A 24,201-nucleotide genomic window follows, 5' to 3' on the forward strand; every position below is an offset into this window, starting at 1 on the left:
TATTATTATAAGAATTAAATGAATTAATACACGGAAAGCCCATGGAAAGGTTCAAGACAGGGTTGACATAACCAAGAAATTTTAGATACTATTATTAGAACGATGATGATAATTACAGGATTTATAGTTTTTTAGATGATGAGAGCTATAATGCTGATCACCACGTGTGCCTGCCCAGAAAGGCCCAACTTCAGGCATGCTAGCCTAGGTGTTTGTTTTCTGCTAAAGTAAATGCCTTTTCCCCTTTTAATTGCAAATGTAAGGAACAAAATGCAAGTGTGGCTTCCTGGCATGGAGGATGGTGAGCCAGCACATAAGCATAGATTCTAATAGCACTTAAAAAGATAGTAAGGTTTTACATCAACAAAGGTTGAGAATGAAAATACTAACAATAATGTGATAGGAGGATTGACTGTAGATTATTTTTCTCTGATCACCTCTGAAAATACTATGAATGAAATGATTTGTTTATGGCGAAGTTGTTTTTACAGAAAATAAAAAAATAAATGGAGAGTCTGAACTCTGAGGCAGCTCAGAGCGGCTCGGGGACTGGTGCACGGTAGAAGATGCAAGGCTGAGTCTGAGCCCCTGTATAGAAGGCACGAGAGGCTGGCAGCTTCGACTGAAGCACATTGAGTGGCAACAGCAGTAGAAGTATTGAGCAGCAGTGGCAAGCAGAGCTACAGCAGGTGGGAATGCCATTCTGCTTCCAAAGTGAAGGTGCCCATGGATCTGGGAAATCTGCAAGGCGTACCCCTGCAAGGTCTCACTCCAAGGAAGATGCCAGGCATTTCAGATCAAAGTCCAAGTCCAGATCTGAATCTAAGTATAGGTCCAGATCTGAATCTAAGTGTAAATCCGAAAGAAGTTCTTGAAGGCATTATACAAGGTCGCGATCTCACTCCCGCTCCCATAGTAGGTTCCATAGCAGACCTTACAGTAGAGATTATGGAAGATGGCATTTCCACAGTCATTCTCCCATGTGAACTCATAGGCGTCATGTTGGGAATCAGGCAAATCTTGATCTGAACTGTTGTTTTGGAGTATTTGGGTTGAGCTTGTACACTACAGAAAGAGATCTAAGAGAAGTGTTCTCTAAATATGGCCCAGTTGCTGATGTGTGTCTATTGTATATGACCAGCAATATAGACATTCAAGAGGATTTTCCTTTGTATACTTGGAAAATGTCAATGATGCCAAGGAAGCAAAAGGGTATGCCAGTGGAATTGAGCTTGATGGACATAGTATTAGAGTTGATCTCTCTATAACAAAAAGAGCACATACCTCAACCAGGAATGTACATGGGGAGACCTACCTGTGGCAGCTCACACCATTGAGTTTACTTATGACAGAGGATATGATTGAGGCTGTGATGGTCGGGACTATTAAAGCATATGATATAAAGGAGAAGGAGGATGGAGAGCTGCTCAAGACAGGGATCAGATATAGAGAAGATGGTCACCACCTCCCTCTTACAGTCGTGGATGGTACAGATCATGTTCCAAATCTTAATCATACTCACCTTGTCACTGCCAAAGCATGAAGATGAAGACTTCCTGAAATCTGCCCTAGAGTTGGGATATTGTTTGTGGACAGTATTTTTTATTATCTCCTGTTTAAAAAGAGAACAGTGCCTAGTGAAGTTAGGTGACTTACACCTTTTACGATGACTACTTTTGGTGGAGTTGAAATGCTGTTTTCATTCTGCATTTGTGTAGTTCAGTGCTTTGTTCAAGGTTAAGTGTTTTCAGAAAAGTATGTTTTGCGTGTATTATTTTACAGTCTAAAATTTTGACTGCTGAGAAGTTTCCGTTGTATAGAACTTCATGTAAATGGTTTTCTTCCTGATTTCAGGGTATTCTGAAGATCAAAACCTGTGTGTAAAATGCTGCTGCTGCTGCTAAGTCGCTTCAGTCGTGTCCGACTCTGTGCGACCCCAGAGACGGCAGCCCACCAGGCTCCTCTGTCCCTGGGATTCTCCAGGCAAGAACACTGGAGTGTGTTGCCGTTTCCTTCTCCAGTGCATGAAAGTGACAAGTAAAAGTGCAGTCGCCCAGTCGTGTCCGACTCCTAGCGACCCCATGGACTGCAGCCCACCAGGCTCCTCCGTCCATGGGATTTTCCAGGCAAGAGTACTGGAGTGGAGCGCCATTGCCTTCTCCGGTGTAAAATGCTACCAGTGGCAAAAAGCAACAGTACAGTTTGATTTTTACATTTCTTTCTAACATATCAATGCTTAGCAGAACTGTTCAGATTAGATCGTCAGTAGCAAATTCAAGACAGAAAGGCACGTTTTCCTACAGTCCACGAAACATACCATACTTTTTATACCTGCAATTAAGTGATAAAAATTATGCTTTTTAACTCTATACTGCTAGTATTAAAACTAAAGATCTTTCAGTACAGCAAATGCTTAATGCTTATACAAATGTGAATCTGTCAGCCTTTGTGTAATCTGTATTATATACAGCAGGGAATGAGTTACACCATGTATGCCTTCAGAAAGCTATTTCTTAAAGCTGTTACAAGGGGATAATGGTCTTTCAACTAGTTATCAGCAAGTGATGAATACGTTCCACCACACATGTGCTCTTGATCTTCTAGCTTTAACACTATATGGAAGAACTGGGTGCTTCAGAGTTTGAGAAAAAAGAAGGGAGCACCATACCTGTGTTGTGGATGATCTGAAGACTTTGTTCATTTTTAAAATATTATATTCAGGTCCCCTTTGCTTACCAAAGGAGGTCCAGTTTCATGCAAATGTTTTGAGAACTGTGTTTAAATAAACACAAATGAAAAGAGTAAATAAATAAATGAAGGAAGGAAATGCCCAGATTTCTAAGCCCCAGGCATGGAGAAAGGAAAAAGCCAATAGCTGAAAAGGCCAGTCAGCCAGCTTAAAGGCCTCACCTGAGACTCTAAGCTTTCATTACAGCATAGCTTTGTGACTTGCTATGAGACTCTCTTATATCCTCTCCAAATCTGCTGCCTAGTTTTCTTTTTTTTTTTTTTTTTTATTTTTTTATTTAATAGCAGTGTTTTTATTTTTATTTTTATTTATTTTTTTTTTTGCTTTTTTTTTTTTTTTAATTTTATTTTATTTTTAAACTTTACATAACTGTATTAGATTTGCCAAATATCAAAATGAATCCGCCACAGGTTTACATGTGTTCCCCATCCTGAACCCTCCTCCCTCCTCCCTCCCCATTCCATCCCTCTGGGTCGTCCCAGTGCACCAGCCCCAAGCATCCAGTATCGTGCATCGAACCTGGACTGGCAACTCGTTTCATACATGATATTTTACATGTTTCAATGCCATTCTCCCAAATCTTCCCACCCTCTCCCTCTCCCACAGAGTCCATAAGATTGTTCTATACATCAGTGTCTCTTTTGCTGTCTCGTACACAGGGTTATTGCCTAGTTTTCTTATCACTGCTTTGAGGCAGCTTTACACATTCACCTGTTGCATGATAACTGAGACAGAATGAAAGAATGGAACCGGTTGCATGGCAAGTGAGCATCTTCAATCAGAAGGCAGTAGGAGTCAACTTTGAGCCTGTTGTCTTTTACTCAATAGGAATGATGTTTCCAACGTTCAGTGACATCCACTTGGCCCCCTTTTCTGATGAGCAGCTGTACATGGAACACCTCTCCAGAGCCAACTTTTGGTAATGTTCTTTTCTCTCTTCTCCTCCTTTTCAGAGTAAACTCCTTTCAGAGTAAACTACACTGTTGGCACAGTGGGTCATAAATTGGGGGCAGGGACTGACCTGGGCACTGTAAGAAGTTTAGCAGCTTTCTTGGCATGTATTACTGGATGCCAAAGGCACCTTCCCACTAGTGTGCCAACCAAAAATGTCTCCAGATGTTGCCAAACATCCCCTTGGAAGGCAAAATCACCCCTTGTTGAGAATTACTGAAATAGAAGTGAAAGTGTTAGTTGCTTAGTCATGTCTGACTCTTTGAGACCCCATGGACTGTAGTCCACCAGGCTTCTTTGTCCTTGGACTTCTCCAGGCAAGAATGCTGGAGTAGGTAGCCATTCCCTTCTCCAGGGAATCTTGCTAACCCAGGGATTGAATCTGGGTCACCTTCATTGTAGGCAGATTTTTTACCATCTGAGCCATGAGAGAAGCCCCCAAAATAGACAAAATACTGCCCTAAGAATTGGACTGTAAAGAAAGCTGAGCACCGAAGAATTGATGCTTTTGAACTGTGGTGCTGAAGAAGACTCTTGAGAGTCCCTTGGACTGCAAGGAGATCCAACCAGTCCATTCTAAAGGTGATTAGTCCTGGGTGTTCTTTGGAAGGAATGATGCTAAAGCTGAAACTCCAGTACTTTGGCCACAAGAGTTGACTCATTGGAAAAGACTCTGATGCTGGGAGGAATTGGGGGCAGGAGGAGAAGGGGACAACAGAGGATGAGATGGCTGGATAGCATCACCAACTTGATGGGCGTGAGTTTGAGTGAACTCCGGGAGTTGGTGATGGACAGGGAGGCCTGGCGTGCTGCAATTCATGGGTTCGCAAAGAGTCAGACACGACTGAACGACTGAACTAAATGCTAAAGTTAATATCATCCTCCCCTGCCTACCATTTCCTCTTTCCACTTCCTCCATCCATTCCTTTGGCCCAAAACTATGGCTTCTGCAAGTACATGCCTTTGTACAATATATATATTGTACAATATATATATATATATATAATAGTACAATCTATATACCTTGGTGTAAAGGAGTTGATCAAAAAAATTTGGAGCTTCCCTACTAATTAGCTGGTGACTTTGGGGCAATTCATGTCACCCTCCACACTTGATTTCTCCATTTGTAAAATGAAAGCTAACATAAAACCCCTGACAGTTTGACCATCTTAAGTCACTATTCCTTCTGCCTTTTTTTTTACGTATTTATTTTTGGCTGCACTGTGTCTGTTGCTGTGCGCACGCTTTCTCTTATTGCAGTGGATGGTCTCTAGAGCAGGCTCAGGAGTTCTGATGCAAGGGTTTAGTTGCTCTGTGGAATGTAGGGTTTTCCTGGTCCAGGGATCAAACCCATGTCTCCTGCATCGGCAGGCAGATTCCCAACCACTGGACCACAGGGAAGTCCTCCTTCTGCCTTTCTTTCTTGAGATTGGTTTTTAGAAGGAGAAGAGGAGAATGATGGTGTTGGACCCATGGGAGGGAGAAACAGAACAGACACCATATGAGTGCAAATGATAGGTGTGTGTAGGAAGGAGCACAGGTGTGTGCCGACACGTGGATTAGGATGCATGCTAAAATACAACCTTTGAGTTCTGGCTGAAGTATGCAGAGCTGTCCAGTAGAGATATCCAAAGTTGATTTCCAGGACTTTCTCTTGGTAATGCCATCTTCTGGTGCAGGAGAAGCAAATAGGAGATGCTTTGTTTTCCTGGGTTATGTAGAGTTCTGTGAGGAGTGAAATCAGAGAGTTATGATTTTTCTTTATCCCCAGTTTTTTCTCACAAAATTGGCTTTCTTACTATGGAGTCTGCTTAATCTGTAATTTTGAAACTACAAGCCAGACTTTCCAATGGGGATGAATGGCCTCTTAGTGTATGAGTATGTGTGTGGTTAGGGGTAGCATAATTGGGTAGACCCTACTTAGGGTCATGTAGACCCGAAATATTTCTATTTTAAATGCAAAGGTTGGAGAGATAGGAGTTTCAGGTGACAGAGTATTCCAGACTTATAGGGGAGGTTAATTGTCCAGGCACTTCTTATGTGACCTCCCAACCATACCATCTTCTGCCATGTTACTTATTAATATCTGGACAGTATTAACAATCATGGCTGTCTCCCCATCAAACCTGCAAACATTCTGCTATTCATTCCATCAGGAAAAAACAGGTTTTTTTTTATACCTCACTTCCCCGTCAGCCACCACTGATCTTATTGCAGTGAAGTTCCTTCAGAAGAGCTGTCTGTGTTCCCTGGTCTCTAGTCACATCCCTTGGCCCCCACTTTGATTTCTCTCCAAACGTTCTACCTATAACATTTTTTCCAAGGTGGCCAGTGCCCTGACCTCCACATTGCTAAATCCTGTGGTCATTTATCGCTTCTCAACTTATGTAACTACCAGCATTTGAGCAGCATTTGAGACACATATTTGCCCCGCATTCTTTTTTTAATTTATTTTTAATTGGAGGATAATTGCTTTACAATGTTGTGTTGGTCTCTGCTGTACAACACTGTGGTCAGCCCTAAAAATGCATATATCCCCTCCTTATGGAGCCTCTTTCCCACCACTGCATCCCAGCTCTCTAGGTCATCAGCAGAGCACCCTTGCCCCCCATTCTTTTGATTTTTTTCTTCTGCTTCTGTGCTCCCTTTCTCAGCCAGTCTTTCTCAGGTCATTACTTGTTTCCTCAACCTCTTAATGTTGGGATTGCCCCAGCATGCAGTCTTTAGACATCTTCTCTGTCCACAGAATTCCCTTGATGATTCTTACAGTTCACATACCATCTCTATGCTCATGGTTTCCCCGTGTATCTCCCCAACTCAGACTTGTCCTGTGAACCCGGTACTTTTCCACAGCAAGTGCCTCTTGGATATCTCATCATGTGCAAAATGTAACTCCTGACCTTACCCACTCATGCCCACACCTGCTCTACCCACAGTCTCCCCACCTCAATTGCTGACAACTTTATCTTCCTAATGATTCAGGTCCAAAATCTTGAAGGCCTTATTTCTTTGTCCTCTATGCCTAAACCATCAGTAAATTATGTTGGTTTTACTTTTTAAAACATTTGACCTTTGAAGAAGTCATGTTTGAACTGTGCGTGTCCACTTATATGTGGTTTTCAATAAATACATTCTGTAGTTCTACATATGAATCCGCAGCTATGAAACCACAGATGCAGAGGGCTGACTGTAAATTTAACCAAGGAGTCTCAGCTGTGCCAAGAGGGGGTGTGCCAACAACCCCTGTGCCATGCTGTCCAAGGGAGACTCTGACCAGTCCCCCTATGTGCACTGATTCCTCTTGATCCCACCCGTGCCATCTCTCATCTCCGTTATTGTAGCAGCTCTTCACCTGTCTATCCCAACATCCTCACAGCCTTCCAGTAGGTGCTACCTAATCTGGTTCCTCACTCCCGACTGTTGTATCCACTGTGCTCCAGCCACCCAGGCTTCCCTTCCCATCCTTAGGCATACCCAACTCACTCCCTTCTTATGGCCTCGCATGTGCTGACCCTCCTCTGGGATACTTTTCCCTCTGAAGTCACATGGCTAATTCCTTCACCACATGTCTTTGTTAAATGCCACTTTCTCAATAGGACCTGCCCTGACCACTGTATTTAAAGCGGCAGCCACACCACTCCCAATCACACCTGGCCTGCTCATTGTTCTCCCCCACAGTGCTTGCAACTTCCTAAAAGATACATCATTCATTTGTTTATTATTGTTTATTGTCTGTATCCCTCTGCATAGAACATAAGCACTGAAAGAGCTGGAATTCTGTCACATGGTAGGCCCCCAGAAAATATTTCTGAATAAGTAGAAACTCCTATAATCTCAAGCATGTATGGAAATAATTACCACTAAGATTTTAGTTGATGTCATTCTCATTTTTCTTTTTCTTTATAAAATTAGAATACCATAAATACACTTTATAGCACTTTTAAAAACTTGATCAGTGCCTTATTGACATATTCTCATCTCTTTTATGTTGCTACAGGTTATTTCTTTTGTGGCTGTCTCATAATTTATTGACTTAAGCTCCAGTGTCAGATATTAAATTATTTAATTACTCCTTTAACCCTGTGAGCTTCCTAGGGCTCAGTTGGTGAAGAATCCACTTGCAATGCAGGAGACCTGGGTTTGATCCCTGGGTCAGGAAGCTCCCCTGGAAAAGGAAATGGCTACCCATTCCAGTATTTTTGCCTGGGAAATCCAATGGACAGAGGAGACTTGCAGGCTACAATCCATGGCATCGCAAAAGAGATGAACATGACTTAGCGACTAAACCACTACTACTGCCATTTTAATTCTATTCCTTCTATTAGGAAACACCACTAAGGTATTGTTCCTATATTCCACAAGAATATAGAATTTTATAGGCTTCTATATCCTAAATTCTATAGGAAGCAGCAATGAAGTGACTATCCTATTATAGAAATCTTGTGCATTCTGATTATTACCTTACAATAAATAGCTAAAAGAAGAATCACTGGACCAAAAGATGTGAAGAATGAACTTTAAAAAAATTATTCTTATATGTTGCCAAATTGCCATGTAGAGAAGTTTCACCAATTAACACTTCCACCAGTGGTATATGAGAATGTCTGCTGAGTCTTGCCCATACGGGCTATGTTTTGTTAAATGCCAATTTGATTTGCAAAAAAATGGTGGCCAATTTATTTTTAATCTGTATTTCTTTGATAGCTAGTACATTTGAGTGGTTTTATTTTCAGTCAACAGACACACACAGTTTTTTAATATATAGTTATCAAAATTCATAGCCTTCACTCTGCTTCTACTTCCCCTCCCTGTATAAGGAAGTTTCTGCTTTAGATTGCTAGTGTGCGGGTCCTTTCTTGCGTGGATCCAAGGAACAGGTAGTGAAAGCTTGCATGATTTTCAGTTTCCATTAGAAGAGGCAAAGAAAGTGGAAATGCTGGCTGAGAGAAGGAGGTGGGTGTAAGCAGTGAGTCTGTGTTTGTTCTACGGGAGTGAGCTGAGAGATTGAGGAATAATTAACAGACTAAGTAAATAAGATCACCAGATACAATTCATCATCAGTCCTCAACTGACTTAATATCAACAACACTCGACACCTTTGATTCTTCACTTCTGGATCCTAAGCCCGATTTCCCTCCTTCTTTATTGGCACCAAGTCTCCTTTGCTGACTCTTCCTCCTGACTCAAATCTTCCTTGTTAGATTGACTCCAGGTTAGTTCTTAAATGTCTTCTGTTTTCTCTCTGTGCTCACTTTCTTAATGATCTCATTTAGGCTCTTGGCAGTAAATACTGTCTTTATGTTGACAAGTCTCATAATTAGAACTCCAGGCCAGACTTCTCCCCAGAACCTTAGACCTTGGATGTCCAGCAATGTTTATACAGCCTGTTGTACTTCTTTCCCAATTTTGAACCAGCTGGTTGTTCCATGTCTGGTTCTAATTGTTGCTTCTTGTCCTGCATACAGGTTTCTCAGGTAAGGTGGTCTGGTAGCCCCAGCTGTTTAAGAGTTTCCCACAATTTGTTTTGATACACACAGTCATAGGCTTTTGCATAGTCAATGAGGCAGAAGTAGGTACTTTTCTGGAATTCCTTTGCTTTCTCTACCATCCAACAAATGTTGCCAATTTGATGTCTGGTTCCTCTGCCTTTTCTAAACCCAGCTTGTAAGTTCTCCGTTCACGTACTACTGAAGCCTAGCTTGAAGGATTTTGAGCATAGCCTTACTAACATGAAAAATGAGTGCAACTATAGGGTAGTTTGAACATTCTTCAGCATTGCCGTTTTTTGGGATTGAAATGAAAATTGACGTAGCTCATCATAATTGTTCAGTACATTTTGGCTAACTAGAAGACAAATGCATTATTTATAAGAATTCCTTATATATTAAGGATATTAAGACTTTTGTTTTTTTTTTTAGTTGAGCCTGGATTCTAGACTCAGCTCTATGACCAGTCAGGTGTATGACCTTGAGGGCCTAGTTCTGGAAGATGCTTTGCTTCTCTAGTGCTCAAGTGAACAACAAACCACAGGTGACGAGTTCTTCAGTACTTTGGATATTAAGACTTTGTTGTATTTTCTTCAGACTTTTCACTTCACTTTGTAATATTCTTTGTGGTGGTTTTTATCACAAAAGAAGTTAGAAACGTTTATGTATGTAAATCTCCCAATATTTTCTTTTACAATTTCTTTCTTTTCCTTTATTTGAAAAAAGGCTTCCCCACCCTAACTTTGGTATTCACTTCCTTCTTCTTTTGTATTTTACTTTTTTCACTTAACCTTCTTTCAAATATGCATTTAACTCTAAATTCATTTTAATTTAAATATGCAGTATGCATATAACTTTACTGTTTTTAAATAAAGAGTCATGGTGTTTTCTGTAAATAGACAAGATTACTACATTCTGATGTTAGTAGCAGTCACCTACAAAATTAATAATTTTCTTTTCTCACTTGACTAAGATTTTTTTGCCCTTATTAATTAAGACTGAAAAATATCTCTTCAGAGTAAGGCTCAGTCATGAACAATCATTATTCTCATCTGTAAAACTTCTTTATATGATAGGTACTACTGACATTACTGAAAATAATTGGTTCAGTCGGTGCAACCCAAGGTCTTTAAATACAAATTTTAATGGATTCTTGTAAATAAATATGTGAGGAAAAAAATATATATAGGAACAATTAAGAGGAGTAACCAGATATTCTCAAGAAGTTTGAGATGGCGCTTGTTTACCTTGTTGTATTTATTGCAGTTATAGAATATACAAGTGTGGGCAAGTGTATCCGCGCATGCTGAATCCCTCAGTCATCTGAATCTTGGCGACCCTGTGGACTGCAGCCTGCCAGGCTCCTCTGTCCATGGACACAGGCAAGTAGGCAGTAGTTAAAACTATTAATAGATAAATCAGACTCTGGAGCCAGATTCAACTGCATTTGATTCTTGGTTCTGTCCATTTCTAACTGTAAACACTTAACCAAGTTAATCTAACTTCTCTTAGATGCAATATATTTATAAAAATTTTTATATTTATGTGTCTATTTATTTGGTGTGTCGGGTCTTAGTTGCAGCATGTGAAGTCTTTAGTTGCAGCATGTGGGATCTAGTTCCCTGACCAGGGATTGAACCTGGCCCCCCTGCATTGGGAGCGCAGTCTTTGCCACTGGACCACCAGGCAAGTTCCCATATTTATAAATTAAAGATATCAGTGCTATCTACCTGGGGAACAGGGAGTTTCAGTTTAGGGATGGGTCCTCTCCTTATACTACTGTCATAGCCCTTTCTTTACAGGCCAGTGTGAGGGCTTTACCAGGTGCTGAGTATTTCTCTCCCAGTTGTACATTCAGGCACTGAGATAATTACCACAGGGTAGGGATGAACTCATTGGACACCATGTGCAGTAGACTTGGTCAGACCTTCCTCTGCTACCTTCATAAGCAGTTACTAACCAGAGATATTCTAAAATTTCTCATATCAATGTGACTTCTTACCTCACATTCCTCAAACAAATCTAGATATTCTCCTTTCTCCAACACAGTTGCTTTTCCACAGAGAAGATTTGGGAATTGTTTCCTATATGTTCCTGTGATGGCACTCCAGATTCCTCCCTCAGGCGACCGAGTTTCCACTTCAGTCATGGGCCAGTGGTCACTGGATCCAGAAACCAGATCTGGAAACTGGATGAGGGATCAAATCTCCATTGTGACAATTGACATCATCCTACTCATAAGATAACAAATTTTATGTTGTTGTTATTAGAGTTTGGGTACTGTCCTAGTGATTCTGCATCTATTTCACCTCTCTGATAACACTAGGATCTCTTAGCAACCAGCACAGATGTCTCTGGATCAGGGTTCCCTGACTGTCACTCTAGTCTTGCTGTCCAACACAGTAATTATGTCATTCTTGCCTATGATGGTTAATTACTGCTTTCTTGATTCTTACATTCTGAAATTCTATCTAGGTGGTGCTGATTAAGACCACGGTTTAATGGCCACATGCCGTGTCACTGTCCTTTATGTCCTAAGAATGGCTACCTTAAATGTCTCAAAAATGCCTCTGCTCTCTCCTGGTTTGTTTTGTATTATCTTTATGAAATGAGAGTTTCCTGGACTTTGCCTGAGAAAAGTTAGGTGGAACATTCTTAGGTCTTCCACAGTAAATCCATCTAGCTTTTCCACCTCTCTGAGCCTTTAGACCTCTTCTTCAATACTATGCTACAATGAATACATTATAAAGCAGTTTTCCTCCAATTAAAAAATAAATTCAAAAAATTATGCTGCAGAGATTCTGGAATCTCCATCTCATTAACTACAGGCCATCATGTTGACAGTTCTTCTCAATGACATCCCAGGAGACTTAATAATGGTATCTACTAGAATGTTGAATCCTGGGAGTGCCTTGTCAATAAGACCTACAAGACCTTCTAGAACTAACACCCCAAAAAGATGTCCTTTTTATCATAGGGGACTGTAATGCAGAAGTAGAAAGTCAAGCGATACCTGGAGTAACAGGCAAATTTGGCTTTGGAGTACAAAATGAAGCAGGGCAAAGGCTAACAGAGTTTTGCCAAGAAAACACACTGGTCATAACAAATACCCTCTTTCAACAATACAAGAGAAGACTCTACACATGGACATAACCAGATGGGCAATACCAAAATCAAATTGATTATATTCTTTGCAGCCAAAGATGGAGAAGCTCTATACAGTCAGCAAAAACAAGACCAGGAGCTGACTGTGGCTCAGATCATGAACTCCTTATTGCAAAATTTAGACTTAAATTGAAGAAAGTAGGGAAAACCACTAGACCATTCAGGTGTGACCTAAATCAAATTCCTTACAAGTATACGGTGAAAGTGACAAATAGATTCAAGGGATTAGATCTGATAGAGTGCCTTAAGAACTATGGACAGAGGTTTGTGACATTGTACAGGAGGCAGGGAACAAGACCATCCCCAAGAGAAAGAAATGCAAAAAGGCAAAATGGTTGTCAGAGGAGGCCTTACTAATAGCTGAGAAAAGAAGAGAAGCTAAAGGCAAAGGAGAAAAGGAAAGATATACCCATTTGAATGCAGAGTTCCAAAGAATAAAAAGGAGAGATAAGAAAGCCTTTCTCAGTGATCAATGCAAAGAAATAGAGGAAAACAATAGAATGGGAAAGACTAGAGATCTCTTCAAGAAAATTAGAAATACCAAGGGAGCGTTTCATGCAAAGATGTGAAAGGTTGTTGCTGAGCCATGAAAGATGCTGGGATTCTTGGCCTCCAGAGGAGAGGAATTCAATACGGGGCCAGTGAGGAGGCTTGATCACTCAGAGCTTTCGTGTAATAAAGTTTTATTAAAGTATAAGTGAGATAGAGAAAGCTTCTGACATAGACATCAGAAGAGGGCAGAAAGAGTGTTCCCCTGCTTGTCTTTAGCTGGATGTTATACAGCTACTAGCAGTCTGTGAATTAAAGAAAGGAAATGTCTCAAAACTCAGAGAATAGCACCAGGCCCCTCACCCACAAGATGCATTTTGAGATAACCTTGGCACCAGGTGAGCCATCCCTGGCCATAAAATGATTGACCTGAATCTTGAAGAAAGGCAGATTCCCATACAAATATATAGTTTCATTAATTTAGATTAGGAGAACAATGTATGAGTATAATGTACTGGTTTGTCAAGTTGGTTCTGAGCCTGAGCCTTTAGGCAGAACTGTCTTGAAAACAGAGTCTGGGGTAAATACATAGCATATTAACATAGCTTAAGACAAACATTTCCATAAGAAAAATGCATTGGTTGGCTCAAGGTTTGAGAAAAGTTCAGGTGGAACCAGGTGTCCTTATGGCAACACAGAATTTTAAGAGAAACCTCTTTTTAAATTTGTATAGAGAAGGGGAAAAAACATAACACTAGTTTGTTTCCTCCTGCCTCTTAAGAGAGAGATAAAGAATGTCTGGCACTTGTAGCCTATTCTCTCCGTTTGGAGACCCCTGGCCTTCCTGCCTGTTATCCTCTCAGATGAACACAACAAAGCATGGTGTGGACCTAACAGAAGCAGAAGATATTAAGAAGAGGTGGCAAGAATACATAGAAGAACTATACAACAAAGATCTCCATGACCCAGATAACCATGATAGTGTCATCACTCACCTACAGGCAGATATCCTGGAATGAGAAGCCAAGTGAGCCTTAGGAAGCATCACTATGAACAAAGCTAGTAGATGTGATGAAATTCCAGCTGAGCTGTTTCAAATCCTAAAAGACGATGCTATGAAAGTGCTGCACTCAATATGCCAGCAAATTTGGAAAACTCAGCAGTGGCCACAGGATTGGAAAAGGTCAGTTTTCTTTCCAATCCCAAAGAAAGGCAATGTAAAGGAATGTTCAAATTACTGCACAATTGCACTCATTTCACATGCTAGCAAAGTGATGCTCAAAATTCTCCAAGCCAGGCTTCAACTGTACATGAACCATGAACTTCCAGATATTCAAGCTGGTTTTAGAAAAGGCAGAGGAACCAGAGATCAAATTGCCAACATCTGTTGGATCATTGTAAAAGCAAGACAATACCAGGAAAACATTTACTTCTGTTTTATTGATTATGCCAAAGCCTTTGACTGTGTGGATCACTACAAACTATGGAAAATTCTTCAAGAGAAGGATATACCAGACCACTTTACCTGCCCCTGAGAAATCTGTATGCAGGTCAAGAAGCAACAGTTAGAACCGGACATGGAACAACAGACTAGTTCCAAATTGGTAAAGGAGTCCATCAAGGCTATGTATTGTCACCCTACTTATTTAACTTCTATGCAGAGTGCATCCTATGAAATGCTGGGCTGGAGGAAGCACAAGCTGGAATCAAGATTGCTGGAAGAAATATCAATGACCTTAGATATGCAGATGATACCACCCTTATGGCAGAAAGTGAAGAAGAACTAAAGAGCCTCTTGATGAAAGTAAAAGAGGAGAGTGAAAATGCTGGCCTAAAACTCAACATTCAAAAAGCTAAGATCATGGCATATGTTCCCATAACTTCATGGCAGATAGATGGGGAAACGTGAGAGAGTTTATTTTTGGGGGCTCCAAAATCACTGCAGATGGTGACTGCAGCCATGAAATTAAAAGATGCTTGCTCCTTAGAAGAAAATTTAGGCCAAACTAGACAGCATATTAAAAAGCAGAGACATTACTTTGTTGACAAAGGTCCGTCTAGTCAAAGCTATGGTTTTTCCAGTAGTCATATATGGATGTGAGAATCAGACCATAAAGAAAGCTGAGCACTGAAGAATTAGTGCTTTTGAACTGTGGTGTTGGAAAAGACTCTTGAGAGTCCCTTGGATTGCAAGGAGATGAAACCAGTCCATCCTAAAGGAAATCAGTCCTGAATATTCATTGGAGGACTGATGCAGAAGCTGAAACTCCAATACTTTGGCCACCTGATATGAAGAACTGGCTCATTGGAAAAGACCCTTATGCTGGGAGAGATTGAAGGTGGGAGGAGAAGGGGATGATAGAGGATGAGATGGTTGGTAGGCATCACTGACTGATGGACATGAGTTTGAGTAAACTCCAGGAGTTGGTGATGGACAAGGAAGCCTGGCGTGCTGCAGTCCATGGGGTTGCAACAAGCCAGACGTGACTGAGTGACTAAACTACCCTGACATATGCTGCCCTCCAAATCCCCAATCCAGCACCCTTAAAAATCCACTCCAGAACCTATTTCCATGGTTCTTAGCAGAAAATATTAACCAGCTTCTGCAACGTTTTGTTGTATAAGTTATCTCCTCTTGGAGTAGGAATATACTTAATGCTCATTCTGTGCTGGAGTTACCAGCTGGACAGCAATGAGGGGCCATTAGCCTGGAAGCATTGAGCAACAGTGCAGTGGATCTCAATCTACCAGTAATTCCATCTTGAGGGTCTACATTCAGGGACCATCCCAACCATATTAATTGTCTTACCTTGAGTTCCCCAGGAATCAGGGTCTTAGGCAAAGCTCATAAGCTATTTTATTAATGTATGCAGAGGAGAAGGGGATGACACAGGATGCCGTCACCAACTTGATGGACATGATTTTGAGCAAATTCCGGGAGTTCGTGATGGACAGGGAAGCCTGGAGTTTTGCAGTCCATGGGGTCATGAAACGTCAGACAGACTTAGCCACTGAACTGATGCAGTCCCAGTGAAACAAGAATGAGGAGACACCAGAGTGAGGCAAGGAAGGAGGCAGAACTAATGCAAAAGTGCATTTCGGAGCTGATCACCACCAGGTAGCAAATACCGAGAGATTGCTGGATCCCTCAGGACCATCTTCAGGAAGTCACATGAAATACATGTCAGGACCGTTTATATAGAGGATTGGAAAGAAGTGGATTCATCCATTGGCTCTTACATTTTCATTGGCCAGCTGTTTACTCCTTAGCATTTAGTAGTCTGAACTTCTGGTTGTGTGTGCAGGGACACCAAGTTCTGGTCATGGCACCTCATGCCCCCCAGTCTGCAGCGGCCCTCAGAGCAGGAGGGGAGAGCTCATGGTGCAGGTCTGAGGTGAGGCACTGCTGGGTCGTGCTCACACAGAGTCAGATGAACCCACACCTTGACACAGTGAGGCCAGAACACCTGGCTGAGGACTCCAGAGGCAGGCAAGACGGAGGAACTGAGCTGACCTTTCAAAGACAGAAGTATTGATCAATGGAACAAAATAGAAAGCCCAGAGATAAATCCACGCACATATGGACACCTTATCTTTGACAAAGGAGGCAAGAATATACAATGGAGAAAAGACAATCTCTTTAACAAGTGGTGCTGGGAAAACTGGTCAACCACTTGTAAAACAATGAAACTAGAACACTTTCTAACACCATACACAAAAATAAACTCAAAATGGATTAAAGATCTCAACGTAAGACCAGAAACTATAAAACTCCTAGAGGAGAACATACGCAAAACACTCTCTGACATACATCACAGCAGGATCCTCTATGACCCACCTCCCAGAATATTGGAAATAAAAGCAAAAATAAACAAATGGGACCTAATTAAACTTAAAAGCTTCTGCACAACAAAGGAAACTATTAGCAAGGTAAAAAGGCAGCCTTCAGAATGGGAGAAAATAATAGCAAATGAAGCAACTGACAAACAACTAATCTCAAAAATATACAAGCAACTCCTACAGCTCAACTCCAGAAAAATAAATGACCCAATCAAAAAATGGGCCAAAGAACTAAATAGACATTTCTCCAAAGAAGACATCCAGATGGCTAACAAACACATGAAAAGATGCTCAACATCACTCATTATCAGAGAAATGCAAATCAAAACCACTATGAGGTACCATTTCATGCCAGTCAGAATGGCTGCTATCCAAAAGTCTACAAGCAATAAATGCTGGAGAGGGTGTGGAGAAAAGGGAACCCTCTTACACTGTTGGTGGGAATGCAAACTAGTACAGCCACTATGGAGAACAGTGTGGAGATTCCTTAAAAAACTGGAAATAGAACTGCCTTATGACCCAGCAATCCCACTGCTGGGCATGCACACTGAGGAAACCAGAAGGGAAAGAGACATGTGTACCCCACTGTTCATCGCAGCACTGTTTATAATAGCCAGGACATGGAAGCAACCTAGATGTCCATCAGCAGATGAATGGATAAGAAAGCTGTGGTACATATACACAATGGAGTATTACTCAGCCATTAAAAAGAATACATTTGAATCAGTTCTAATGAGGTGGATGAAACTGGAGCCTATTATACAGAGTGAAGTAAGCCAGAAAGAAAAACACCAATACAGTATACTAACGCATATATATGGAATTTAGAAAGATGGTAACAATAACCCTGTGTATGAGGCAGCAAAAGAGACACAGATGTATAGAACAGTCTTTTGGACTCTGTGGGAGAGGGAGAGGGTGGGGAGATTTGGGAGAATGGCATTGAAACATGTATAATATCATGTATGAAACGAGTCGCCAGTCCAGGTTTGATGCACGATACTGGATGCTTGGGGCTGGTGCACTGGGATGACCCAGAAGGAGGATATGGGGAGGGAGGAGGGAGGAGGGTTCAGGATGGGGAGCACGGGTATACCTGTGGCAGATTCATTTCGATGTTTGGCAAAACTAATACAATATTGTAAAGTTTAAAAATAAAATAAAATTTTAAAAATAAAATAAAATAAATAAATAAAAGGTCATAGTATACCACTTAAGGAACCGAAAGAGATTTCCCAGTTTCCTTTTCAGAGTATTTTGAGTGATGATGAGCACTTATCATGCTTGACAAAGAACAGGTAGAGTGATGGCAGGAAGGCCAGTGGTGGAGGGCCTGTAGTCAGTTGTTCTTTACAGAAGTTGGAATCTGTGCTTGCAAAAGGACAAGGGAAGATAAATGTAAGCAGAATCCTGCCACAGATGGTGAGAGCTCCTTTCTTGCACCTCTCTACTCTGACTCTACTGAATGCCTTCTTGACCATGGTATGGCTGCTATTATCTTGAAGGGAATCCATTCCACTGAATGGACAAGCTGCTCAATTCTACCATGAAGGCACTGGATGGGTTTGTTCGTGGGCCAATCCTGCCCCCAAACTGAAATTTCTACTAAAGATACTTTTGATAAAGCTAGAGTTTTAGGCCTTCTGGTCTTTCCCAAAAATATATTTGGCCCAGATAGTCACTAGTTCATAGAAGTACCATGTGGACCAAAGAAGAATATTTCAAATTACCGTGAGATACAACCAGATTTTAACTGGAAGCCAAAAATATGCACAAAGCATCACAGAGAACTTTGGCAGGAATGCCACCAGCAATGTAACCGTGTTTGGACTTTGATATACCATTATTCCTCTTTCATTTATATTGCAGTGATTCCTGGAACTGTAGTCTTCTTTCAGCTACCCAGTATTTCTTCTTGATATGTCCTCTGCTGCTCCTTTTATGTCTGCAGCTCTTGAACTCACTGACTTTTGCTCATGACATAGACCTCAGTATTCATCTTTTTGGTAACCTGTATCAAATCCATTGCTCTTCCATAATACTCTGCTGCTGGGCCCGTACAAATCCAGATCTGTATAGTCAGGGATACACTGTTTCAATTTCTGGATCTTCTGGCATCAGAGCTGTCCATTTTCAGACAGAGTTCAAGTTCAGCAGACATTACTTCATCTTCCCTGGGTCTGGTTCTACACACTCTAAGCTAAAGCACTTTAATTCCATACTCACAGAATTAGAACTCCCCTGAATTAGGCAAACGATTCATCAGAATTATATTCATGACACATATGACAGACTCTTATTAGCTGTTTTCTATTTAGTTAAGACTCTTGTAGTTTTAAGTGACAAAAACAAAAAAAGAAAGAATGAAACAATGATTTATCGAAAAAGAATATTTTTGGCTAATGTATCTTAAAAGCCCGAGAGTAGATTCAGCTTCTCAGGCACAAATGGATCCCAGGGCACAGACACTCACTGGGTTCAGGTCTCTTTCTACCCCTCAGCTCAACTCCATCCTTGGATAGAGCTCTTCCCTCATGGCAGTAATGTGGTTTTTGACAAATCTGGATTTATAGACTCAGAGCTCCATGGCCACTTCTCTGTTACAACAGTTTGAACAAAAGTCTTTCACTTGACTATCCTGGGGTCGCATGCCTAACCCTGGGGTCCATCATCAAGGCCAAGGAGATAAGATAATCTGATTGGCTAAGATACTCTGATTGGCTACAACTCAGCTACATAGCAGACTTTATTGCTGAGGGCAGAATCAAGACCATCCAAACCCCAAGAACTGAGAGTGAGGACAAGGTGTCTTTCAGAAGAAAATCTGGTGCTATAACCAGAAGAGGAAACTATTTGCTGGGTAGAAAGAACAAAAGGTGTCCCCATAGTTGTCTTGACTGATGCAGTGTTTCTTCTGATCCGTTTCTGTGGGTCCTGTTCTCATGCAAACCAGTAATTTCTAGATTCCTGTTGGTACACCGAGCAATGCTCCAAGGATTCCTTTACAGAATTCCTGGCTCTCCCTATCTTCTTAGGACACAGACAGCCTGAAGCTTGGTTTCTTTTAAAGCCTGTGCATCCATTTCCCTTTCTGCTTTATACTAAAAAAAACCTATTTTTACAAATGTAAAAGCATATAAATACAACACATGTAAAGTATAAGCCACTTTACTTTGCTGGGGTTTAAGCCAGTAGAACCAGAGACATAATGAGCTGAGCATCTTTATAGATATACCACTTTACAGAATGGTATGTCTACATGCTACTGATGTAGAAAATTGTCAGAAAAAACCAAGCTTCAAGTCCTACTATATAAAAGGAATGGATAAGAAATAAAGACACAATATGTTTCTAGACATGTATCTTTCTCCTACCAGGCATTCCCAGCAGGCCATTCTAACCACACCCTCTTAGGCATTGTGTGTGGCTTAGGTGACATTCTTGGATCCTTGCTTGTGTCTCCTGTTTTTTCAGCTTATATGTGTCTCTCCTCAGGTTGTGCGTCCTTGCTCAGTTGTGTCCAACTCTTTGCAACCCCATGGACTGTAGCTCACCGGGGTTAACATGTCACTGGTGGTTAATTTTGGTAGAACATATTCCACTAAATGCCCCAAAGTTGCTTAATTGTCAAACACCAGAAAAGGGTTATCCTTCCTCCCTTACTTTTCTCCCTTCTCTTTCTTTTTTTTTTTTTTTTTGCCTTTCTAAAGGAAGGAAGTTTTTAATGGGGAAGAGTGAATTTTTTTTTTGGTCAGACTAGAAGGAAGAAGCAAAGATTCTTAATATTAGAGTATAGTTGATTTACAATGTTGTGTTAGTTTCAGAGATTTTCATTATAGGGAAATGTCTCAGTTATGCTTTGAGAACATGTGTTCATATTAGCAAGACAAAGGAATGTGTGCATTAGAGAAACCACCACTGTTAACTTCTGCAAGAGAACCTGGCTGGCGGGGGGTGGTGGGCTGTACCACCATCCTTCAAATACAGATCCAGGACACTGTGACAGGAGGAGAGATGTGAAGGAGGGGAAAGGACAAAGGACCATGGTAAGTCAGAGGAGAGGCAAGAACCAAAAAGACTCCAGAGGAAAGATTCTCGTGGATACTTTTCTGGGTTCAGCTCTGTATGGAGACCTTGGAGAGGCTGATATGATGGTGAATGGCTGGCCTCTTTCTCTGTATCCTGGTTGTGTTTAGGTATGGCCAGTGTAAGTTGTTTTCCTTCTGGACTGTACCTGCAAGACTTTTCAAGATGTTGCGTTTATTATGGTGGAGAAGAGGAGATGGGGACACTTGAAATTTGAAGTCAGGACAAAAAAAATGCGTGTACACTCTACCGTATGCACTCAAAAGAGGCCATAAGCTAACTTGGAAAATAGAACCCACATATGATAAAAACAATGGAAATTATCTCCAGCTTCCAAGTCAACAGATTCGTTTCCTGATCCATCCCCGACAATGTATCTTAGGAGATCCAGAACGATGCCAGCTCCCATCTGCTTTAATTATCTTCTGATGCATTTCAGAAGGAGGTTGGAGATTTCTAAGAATTGGAAATATGGTCCAGCCAGAAAAATTTTAAAAACCCAGGCAGTGGGCTCTCTGCCCACCGCTCTCCGTCTGCCCCAGGAACAGTGCCCGTTTGCACCACACTGGTCGTGGCTGCTGGGTTTTAATTGGCATAAAGCGAGTGGCACAGCTGAGGTTGAACACAGAGACTAGTACACAGAGAACTGAGAGCAGTTCCCAGCCTCAGCCACTGCCAGGCAGAGGGCGGTTTTGCCTTCTCGGTTTTCCCTTTCACCTACTTGGCCAAGATTCTAGAACCTCTGGCTCAGTAGTCTTCAACCCTGGACATGCATTAGAATCACCTGTTGAGCTTTGGAAACAAATAAGTGCTAGGGCTACACCCCCAGATCCAATAAATCACACCTAGGGGGTTCAGTCCAGGCTGTGGCATGTTGTAATAGTTTCCCAGGGGCTCCTCAAGGACAGACAAGGTTGAGTGTTTCTGGGCTTTCTGGGAACTTGGATGACTCTTTCTGACCCTCCTCTCCTCTCCCTTCCCTGTCCTCTTTTTCTTCCTTCCTACCACCCTCCTCGCTTGCCCTCCCTCCCTCTCCCTATTTCCCTACTATAAAAACTTTTGTGACAATGGCTTATTTCCACAAGAACACTTTCACTCTCTTTCTGAATACTGAGAAAGATTGCTTAAATTTACAGAGTTCTGTTTCCAAACATTTTCCAGGATGACAGGAGTCTTGTTTCCACTATGTGTACTTATAAAGTGACATACAGCAGTTTGGCGATGAACTCCTTATTGCCAAATTCAGACTTAAATTGAAGAAAGTAGGGAAAACCACTAGACCATTCAGGTATGACCTAAATCAAATTCCTTATGATTATACAGTGGAAGTGAGAAGTAGATTTAAGGGACTAGATCTGATAGAGTTCCTGATGAACTATGGACTGAGGTTCGTGACATTGTACAGGAGACAGGGATCAAGACCATCCCCATGGAAAAGAAACGCAAAAAACAAAATGTCTGTCTGGGAAGGCCTTACAAATAGCTGTGAAAAGAAGAGAAGCGAAAAGCAAAGGAGAAAAGGAAAGATATAAGCATCTGAATTCAGAGTTCCAAAGAATAGCAAGGAGAGATAAGAAAGCCTTCTTCAGTGATCAATGCAAAGAAATAGAGGAAAACAACAGAATGGGAAAGACTAGGGATCTCTTCAAGAAAATTAGAGATACCAAGGGAATATTTCATGCAAAGATGGGCTTGATAAAGGACAGAAATGGTATAGACCTAACAGAAGCAGAAGATATTAAGAAGAGGTGGCAAGAATACACAGAAACTGTACAAAAAAAGATCTTCATGACCAAGATAATCACGATGGTGTGATCACTCACCTAGAGCCAGACATCCTAGAATGTGAAGTCAAGTGGGCCTTAGAAAGCATCACTACGAACAAAGCTAGTGGAGGTGATGGAATTCCAGTTGAGCTATTTCAAGTCCTGAAAGATGATGCTGTGAAAGTGCTGCACTCAATATGCCAGCAAATTTGGAAAACTCAGCAGTGGCCACAGGACTGGAAAAGGTCAGTTTTCTTTCCAATCCCAAAGCAAGGCAATGACAAAGAATGCTCAAACTATGGCAGAGTTGTACTCATCTCACACGCTAGTAAAGTAATGCTCAAAATTCTCCAAACCAGGCTTCAGCAATACGTGAACCATGAACTTCCAGATGTTCAAGCTGGTTTTAGAAAAGGCAGAGGAACCAGAGAGCAAATTGCTAACATCCGCTGAATCATGGGAAAAGCAAGAGAGTTCCAGAAAAACATCTATTTCTGCTTTATTGACTATGCCAAAACCTTTGTGTGAATCACAATAAACTGTGGAAAATTCTGAAAGAGATGGGAATACCAGACCACCTGACCTGCCTCTTGAGAAACCTATATGCAGATCAGGAAGCAACAGTTAGAACTGGACGTGGAACAACAGACTGGTTCCAAATTGGTAAAGGAGTACTTCAAGGCTGTATACTGTCACCCTGCTTCTTTAACTTATATGCAGAGTACATTATGAGAAATGCTGGGCTAGAAGAAACACAAGCTGGAATCAAGACTACTGGGAGAAATATCAATAACCTCAGATATGCAGATGACACCACCCTATGGCAGAAAGTGAAGAGGATCTAAAAAGCCTCTTGATGAAAGTGAAAGAGGAGAGTGAAAAAGTTGGTTTAAAGCTCAACAATACAGAAAACGAAGATCATGGCATCCGGTCCCATCACTTCATGGGAAATAGATGGGGAAACAGTGGAAACAGTGGCAGACTTTATTTTTTGGGGCTCCAAAATCACTGCACATGGTGATTGCAGCCATGAAATTAAAAGATGCTTACTCCTTGGAAGGAAAGTTATGACCAACCTAGATAGCATATTGAAAAGCAGAGACATTACTTTGCCAACAAAGGTCCATCTAGTCAAGGCTGTGGTTTTTCCAGTAGTCATGTGTGGATGTGAGAGTTGCACTGTGAAGAAAGCTAAGCACTGAAAAATTGATGCTTTTGAACTGTGGTGTTAGAGAAGACTCTTGAGAGTCCCTTGGACTGCAAGGAGATCCATCCAGTCCATTCTAAAGGAGATCAGTCCTGGGTGTTTTTTGGAAGGACTGATGCTAAAGCTGAAACTCCAATACTTTGGCCACCTCATGTGAAGAGTTGACTCATTGGAAAAGACTCTGATGCTGGGAGGGATTGGGGGCAGGAGGAGAAGGGGATGACAGAGGATGAGATGGTTGGATGGCATCACCGACTCAATGGACATGAGTTTGAGTGAACTTGGGAGTTGGTGATGGACAGGGAGGCCTGGTGTGCTGCAATTCATGGGGTCGCAAAGAGTCGGACACGACTGAGCGACTGAACTGAACTAAACTGATGGACAGCCTGTCTCTGGCCCATGATGGAAGAGAGCGTTAGGGACGAGATGAAGCAGAAGAGACTTTGGTAAATGATTTTCCAT

The 24,201-nt window shown here is 41.4% G+C and overlaps 2 pseudogenes; both read left to right on the forward strand.

Annotated features, from left to right (window-relative positions):
* The window catches only part of LOC102402843, a 122,766-nt pseudogene that overhangs the window by 78,886 nt on the left and 19,679 nt on the right, over nucleotides 1–24,201 (forward strand).
* On the forward strand, nucleotides 696–1,560 carry LOC102402198 (annotated as a pseudogene).

This window comes from Bubalus bubalis, chromosome 3 (assembly GCF_019923935.1).
Source record: "Bubalus bubalis isolate 160015118507 breed Murrah chromosome 3, NDDB_SH_1, whole genome shotgun sequence".
Classification (NCBI taxonomy): domain Eukaryota; kingdom Metazoa; phylum Chordata; class Mammalia; order Artiodactyla; family Bovidae; genus Bubalus; species Bubalus bubalis.